The 7,055-nt window shown below is 32.0% G+C and overlaps 1 pseudogene across 1 annotated transcript; it reads left to right on the top strand.

Annotated features, from left to right (window-relative positions):
- Window positions 1-1,546: 1,546 nt before the first annotated feature.
- Window positions 1,547-5,780, top strand: LOC145165674 (beta-fructofuranosidase, insoluble isoenzyme CWINV3-like; annotated as a pseudogene). The gene is made up of 3 exons (XR_013740177.1): window positions 1,547-2,652; window positions 2,741-2,837; window positions 5,336-5,780. The product of XR_013740177.1 is annotated as a beta-fructofuranosidase, insoluble isoenzyme CWINV3-like (transcript).
- The last annotated feature ends 1,275 nt before the right edge of the window (window positions 5,781-7,055 follow it).

Genomic DNA, 7,055 nt, shown 5'->3' on the forward strand with positions numbered 1-7,055 from the left:
CTCTAATAAATGAAGGTTTTTTGTCACTTGTCACACTCTCATTTAATTTGCCAAATGTCATTTTGTGGTTATTTTGAATTAATTTTTTTTTCCACAGGTCATTTTACAAATTTTTCTATTTTTTTAAATTCCACATAATATCTTAATGTAATAGTTACAATAAATGTAGTAATAAATGAATATCAATGTCATTAATGAAGTTACCTTTTTAATTTCAAAATTCTCAAAATTAAAGCTCATTAGTTTTATTGTTTATTTATTTTAATTATTTGTTTAAATTTAAAAGATTAAAACATTTCCATTATAATAATTCATTATTTTTCTTAATTTCTTATAAATTCAAAGTTCTCTAATATTTAGACCTTTATATTTATTTTTTTGAAATTAACCCATTAATACATGGGTCTCACAATTAATATATATATATATATATATATATATATATATATATATATATATATATATATATATATATATATATATACTAGGTATGTTTTGAGGCCCGTGCTAAGCACGACCCATGGAGGGTAATATTGACATTTCGTTCACCATTGTAGAAAAAATCTTTGAAGAAATTCAAGTACATTGCTATTATGGGTGAAGAGTTTTATGTACATTGCCTTTAATAGTATGGAAAAAATGTGTTATTGGTAAAGAAATGGAAGTACATTGCTATTAAAGTTAAGAAATTGAAATTAGATCGTCTTTAAAAAGTATGTGCGATTGGAGGTGAAATATACAGCTCAATCGGTGGATGTTTTGGTGTGCAAAGTAAAGGTGAACATGAAACGGTGTACAACAACGGTACATTGCGTCGGTTAGGCAGTTTACGTGGCGTTATAGGAACATTATGAATCGGTGGATGTTTATATTTGCTCTCGATACGTTGGAGGGTCATGCTAAGCACGACCCACGAAGGGTAATTTGGACAGTTTCTTCACTATTGTTTCTTTTGTCAAGACAGTTACAAATAAAATACAATGCCATAATACACAAATAGTTATCAAAAGAAACTCTTTGAGAAAGTACAATGCATTAAAAAGTAAAAAATATATTTGAAGTGAAAATGCTATTAATTAAAAAGCTTTATAAAACTAAATGAAAGTAACATGCTATAATAAACGTCGGAATGAAAGGACATTGCTACATATACATTGATCTTCTAACTCACCAACATCATCTCACATAGTAGTTTTCTAGCATACACATGCACACTTGAGAGTAGTTTTTCTACCGGACAAAACATCTACTTTGGTCCCTGCATTTACATGTTCTGGTGCATTTTAAATCATAGGGATTTTTTTTATTAGATTTTATGTTACACAAACAATTAATTAAGGTAAAGATTATTAACATGTAATAAATATAAATGAAAGTTTTGTGTGAATTTAAATCACTAACACTTGGATTTTTCTTTCCGCTGGTATGTTGGTGTAATGAAATGGCAACATACTGTTATTTTACATTTCTGAAAATACATTACTTTTGTTCGTATTTCTCCTTGGTACAGAACAAGAACATTCGAATAATATATGGGTTTTTAATTTGTACTAATGCATGTATATATACATCCAGGACAAATGTGGTACAATGGAGTATACCATTTCTTTTATCAACACAATCCTTTTGGCCCACACTTTGACATACGAATGCATTGGGGACATTCTGTATCACACGACTTGATAAATTGGATCCATCTAGACCCTGCATTTGCTCCAACTGAACCTTTCGACATCAATGGCTGTTGGTCTGGTTCCGCCACCATCATCCCCGGAAACAAACCTATTATGCTATACACCGGACGCGACACCCAAGAGCGCCAAGTCCAGAATTTGGCTGTCCCAAAGGACTTATCGGATCCCTATCTAAAAGAATGGGTGAAGCACGACGGCAATCCAGTCATAAACCTGCCGGAAGGGATTCAACCGGCTGACTTCAGAGACCCGACCACCGCCTGGATCGAAGAAGACGGGAAATGGAGATTACTTGTCGGAAGTAAGAAAGATAGGACGGGAATCGCTTTTCTTTACCACTCTGACGACCTTGTTAATTGGGTTAAATATGATTCCCCACTTCATCAAGCTCAAGAAACCGGAATATGGGAATGCCCTGATTTCTTTCCGGTTTGGGTTGATAGCACCATGGGAGTCGATACATCTGTCGTAAACCCTAGTAAGGAGGTAAAGCATGTGTTGAAGGTGTCATTCATAGAGCGTTTTCATGACTACTACATGATCGGGAAGTACAGTCCTGAAGAAGAACATTATGTTCCTGAAAATGTCGATCTAACACAGATCAGCGGTTTAAGGCTTGATTACGGAAGGTTCTATGCTTCCAAGTCGTTTTTCGATCCTGTGAAAGTCCGAAGGATAACTATGGCTTGGGTGCACGAGACTGATTCTGATGCCGATATTATCGCTAGAGGATGGGCCGGAGTTCAAGTAATTTGGAGGAGGCCGAAGAATTGGACCCGAGTTTGGTTGACCCAAAACTTATCTGCAAGAAATATCATGCAACAAAGCAAGGCAAATTCGGACCATTTGGGCTTTTAGCTTCGGCTTCAAACGACTTGACCGAACAAACTGCAATTTATTTTAGGATTTTCCAAAAGAACGGACGATACGTGGTGGTAATGTGTAGTGATCAAAGCCAGTAAGTTTTCTACGATTCAGATATGTCCAAATTAATCAAATGTTAACCAACTAATTAACATCTCCAAATTAAAACCTACAAATCCCAGGTCATCTAAAAAGGAAAAGGAAGAAAGTGATCAAACTTTTTATGGAGCATTTCTGGACATAGATCCACTACAAGATGAAATCTCACTCAGAACCTTGGTTCGTAAATCTATTTCTTATATATATATATATATATATATATATATATATATATATATATATATATATATATATATATATATATATATATAGGCCTAGGTTATTCTATTCAAAGTAATTATTGTGTTATTGTATTGGGCCAATCAAATTTACTTATTTTAAGAAAGTAATTAATATATATTATTGAATTAAATATAATTGAAAATATCATCTTAATTAATTACAAGGGTAATTTAGTCAATTAATATAGATTTAATAAAGGAAAATTGCATTTTTAAGGGATCATAGATTCTATTAATTTTAAAAATCCGATTTTACGTATTATAATTTTTTTAATTCGGACATTCTGGCAGAATATGTTCATGAGTATATTCAAAAATAAAAATATTCTTGAACCTAATTCTTGATCATGAATTTAAAAACTTGTTGTAGAATAACAAATCCTTGAACAATCAATTGAAGAATAAAAACAAAAAATACATTATTTCTTATAGAATACAGGTAACAATTGTTAAGAATTACATTTATTGTTAAGGAATAAAACTAAAAAAACAATCAAAACGGGAAAGAAAACATCAAAATCTAACAACGACTACTACATTCTAAAAGAATAATGTGGTCCGTTTCAAATTTGTGGTCTGTTTTTCAAGCATCAACTTCTGTGATTCCAACAGAATTGGAATTCGTCTTTCCATTCCAACAGAATTGGAATTCGTGATTCCATTCCAATAGAATTGGAATCTCACCCATATCATCCATTGAATCATATACATAAACACTCTTCCATTCTCTATTCTTTTCTGCTTCGATTCACAATCAATATTTAATACAAAAAAGAAAAATCACCCCTGCATTCCTTCTCTTCTTCGTTTTCAGTCAAGAACACACCACCGAAGTGGATGTTTTATAGTGCAAACAGAAGAGATCAGCAGCTCCTTTCTCTTCTTCTTCTTCTTCTTTCATTTCTGCCAAGAACATCAAGAGACCAACAGCCTCTCCCTTTTCCATCCCAACAGAATTGGAATTTGTGATTTCATTCCAATAGAATTGGAATGTCACCAAGATTCATTTTGTTGGAAGGGGATTTTCCTCCTACGTTCCATGTAGCTGAAAAAAAAGTATGTTGAGATTTTTTTACCTGTTTTGGTTTTCTTGATTGCAGGGGGTTCCATCTCACAGAAGCTGCATGTGATCATATAGTATGAAGCTTTTCAGTTACCAAATTAGTGAAATTGAAACAGATACCTGCTTCACTTTTCTTAAACATGAAATGATTACCGAAATTTTGGATGATGAATTGAAACAAACAGTTGGTGTGCAAATAAAAAACAACAAAATTGGTGACTTTGTTTGAAAATATTTCGCCAGAGGTATGCTATTAGATACGTACCTCCACAAACAACATTATCGGCCTGAGATTCATCGGTTTTGCTCTTTATATATGAACCACTTTCAGACTAGTTTCTTCGACCAAGATAACTTCAAAGACGAGAAAAACAACGATCAGTCACAAAAACCCATACAGTAAAAAAAGAATTAAACTCGAACAAGTTCATCTTATGAATGAATTAGAACAAACAATCAAGTAAAATTAAAACCTTGTTGCTTTTGGAATTTGCATCCCTCCTTTGTTCTCCCTACCAATTCATGCAGACTGAAATCTACTCGAAACCAATTCAACCTCCTCGGTTCAGAAACACGTATTGTCGGCAAACCCCTGAGTTAATTAACACAATGTTGATCCTTATAACTGTTGCGGCGTATGTAGATATGAAATCTTTATATCTAATAAAGATATGGAACCAGAGAAATTAAGGGCACGAGGATCAAAGAGGGACAATCTCCTTTAATGCGTTGAAGTGAGATTAGTTAGATTGCGAGGCAAACATTAAAGAGAGAGAGAGAGTTTCTTTCTCCAGACACGCCCTCGTTCTTCGCAGCAACAGAAGAAGGAATCGAGGAATTTAAATGGAATAAAGTGCAGGGAAGGACAGAGGAATGGTAATGTTTCCTAGGGCCGGGCCAAGGTGGTAGGGGCAAAGTGGGTCAACTGACCGGAAACAGCTGCCCTGTGAATCAGTGGGATCACTAACAAAAATACGAACCTGGAAATGACGGTGGTGGCTATATTCTGTTTTGGAGCTAGGGTTAGGGAGGATCGAAGGGGATAAAATACAGTATTGTTTGATTGTTTTAAAAAGGGATAATGGTAGGTCAAAGTAGTTACCATAATTATAGGAGTGTATTTATAGAAATTATTTATCAAATTACTAAATTACCCATATTTATTTGTTTGATTATTTATTTATTTTTTAAATTTTGATTGGCCCACATTTATGCATACAATAACACAACAATTAGTTTAAACAAATGAACCTAGCTCTCTCTCTCTCTATATATATATATATATATATATATATATATATATATATATATATATATATATATATATATTGAGATGTAATGTCATTAATTTGTTTGATCTTGGATTTCTACAGATTGATCACTCAATCGTTGAGACTTTTTGGGGAGGAGGAAAGAGTTGTATAACAACTAGGGTTTACCCGACTTTAGCCATTGGGAAAGACGCCAAACTCTTCGCTTTCAACTACGGAACAAAGAGTGTCATGATCTCTGAGATGAATGTGTGGAGTGTGAAGTCAGCTCAAATGAACATTCAAGAATCCAATGTTTAAAACAGCGGGATGATCCGTCCAGTTAAATAATGAATTTGTGCAGAGATCGGGTCAACTAAAAGCAGGTTTTTTTAATTATGATTTAAACTAAAGCAACCAGTTTTACAATAAGCCACGGTTAACAAAAAAAACTTTTCAGGAATAAGCTCACAAAGTATTGAGGTGCCAGTATTTGTGATTTGGTTTGATCATTATATGTTTAGATTCAATGTAAACTTATGGCCATTGTTGTTTGATGTTTGAACTATATTTGTTTTTGGTATTGTTATTATGTTTTTTTTATTATTATTTGGATTGATCTTGAACTTTTGAACATCAAAATTTATGTTGTGGTTATGTTTTCTTAATGTTTGAAATATATATATATATATATATATATATATATATATATATATATATATATATATATATGGGAAAAGTGAATATACATTACAACCCCACCTAAGCTTAGGTACTAAACCTTATTAAAATACAGTGTTTTACTATATAAAGATCGTGGTTAGGGGATTCACGATTAACACTTGAAGATGTAGATTCAAGATGGACGCAATAGTTTTGATGTGGATGGACAACTATATATATATATATATATATATATATATATATATATATATATATATATATATATATATATATATATATATATATATATATATATATATATATATATATATGGCTAGGTTATAATGTGGATGGACAATTATTGTGCGGACGTGTGGACAATGCTATTCTATGAGAATTACTAACAGAATAGGTTGTTTAGTAATTTGATTACGTTCAATCTTATACAACTATCGTCATTTTTAATGCATTCTCGCTAATTCTTATTCATTTTTGTTACTACACATCGTTTTTCCCTCATTTTCATTCTTACAGAATACGACTCAATAAACATTCTGACAACATTATGACAGAATGAGAATAATAATAAAAAGTCTATAATAACCTTATTGACGATTTAATTAGTGAGAATGTGTGAGCATGACAATAGTTCTGTAAGATTGAACGTATTTATATTATTAAACAACATATTTTCTTTGTCATTCTCGCAGAATAGCACTGTCCACACGTCCGCATAATAGATGACAATCCACATTTGAACCTAGCTCTCTCTCTTTCTCTCTCTCTCTCTCTCTCTCTCTCTATATATATATATATATATATATATATATATATATATATATTTATTACCTTATAAAGCATATTTAGTCAAATGCTGAATTTTAGTCGTACAAACCTTATTGCGATATGTACAACGAATTTATGCATTGAAATCTTATCTGGTCAACAAAAATAGATAAGTCAAGGCTAAAAACGAATCATTCAATATGAAGACTAATTCAAATCGCTATATTCTTAATTTTTTGCTTAAAATTTGGGAGACTCATTCAAATCCATTTTCCTCTATAAGATCCACTGTAGCACCACCTGATTTTTTTCGGTATTTAAATATGTTGATTTTGTGTAAAAAAAAATTGTTTTAGATTGTATCTGTGCCACCGCCATCAATTAAGCATTAAAA

This window comes from Lactuca virosa, chromosome 3 (genome assembly GCF_052849685.1).
Source record: "Lactuca virosa cultivar CGN04683 chromosome 3, Lactuca_virosa_CGN04683_v6, whole genome shotgun sequence".
Lineage (NCBI taxonomy): Eukaryota > Viridiplantae > Streptophyta > Magnoliopsida > Asterales > Asteraceae > Lactuca > Lactuca virosa.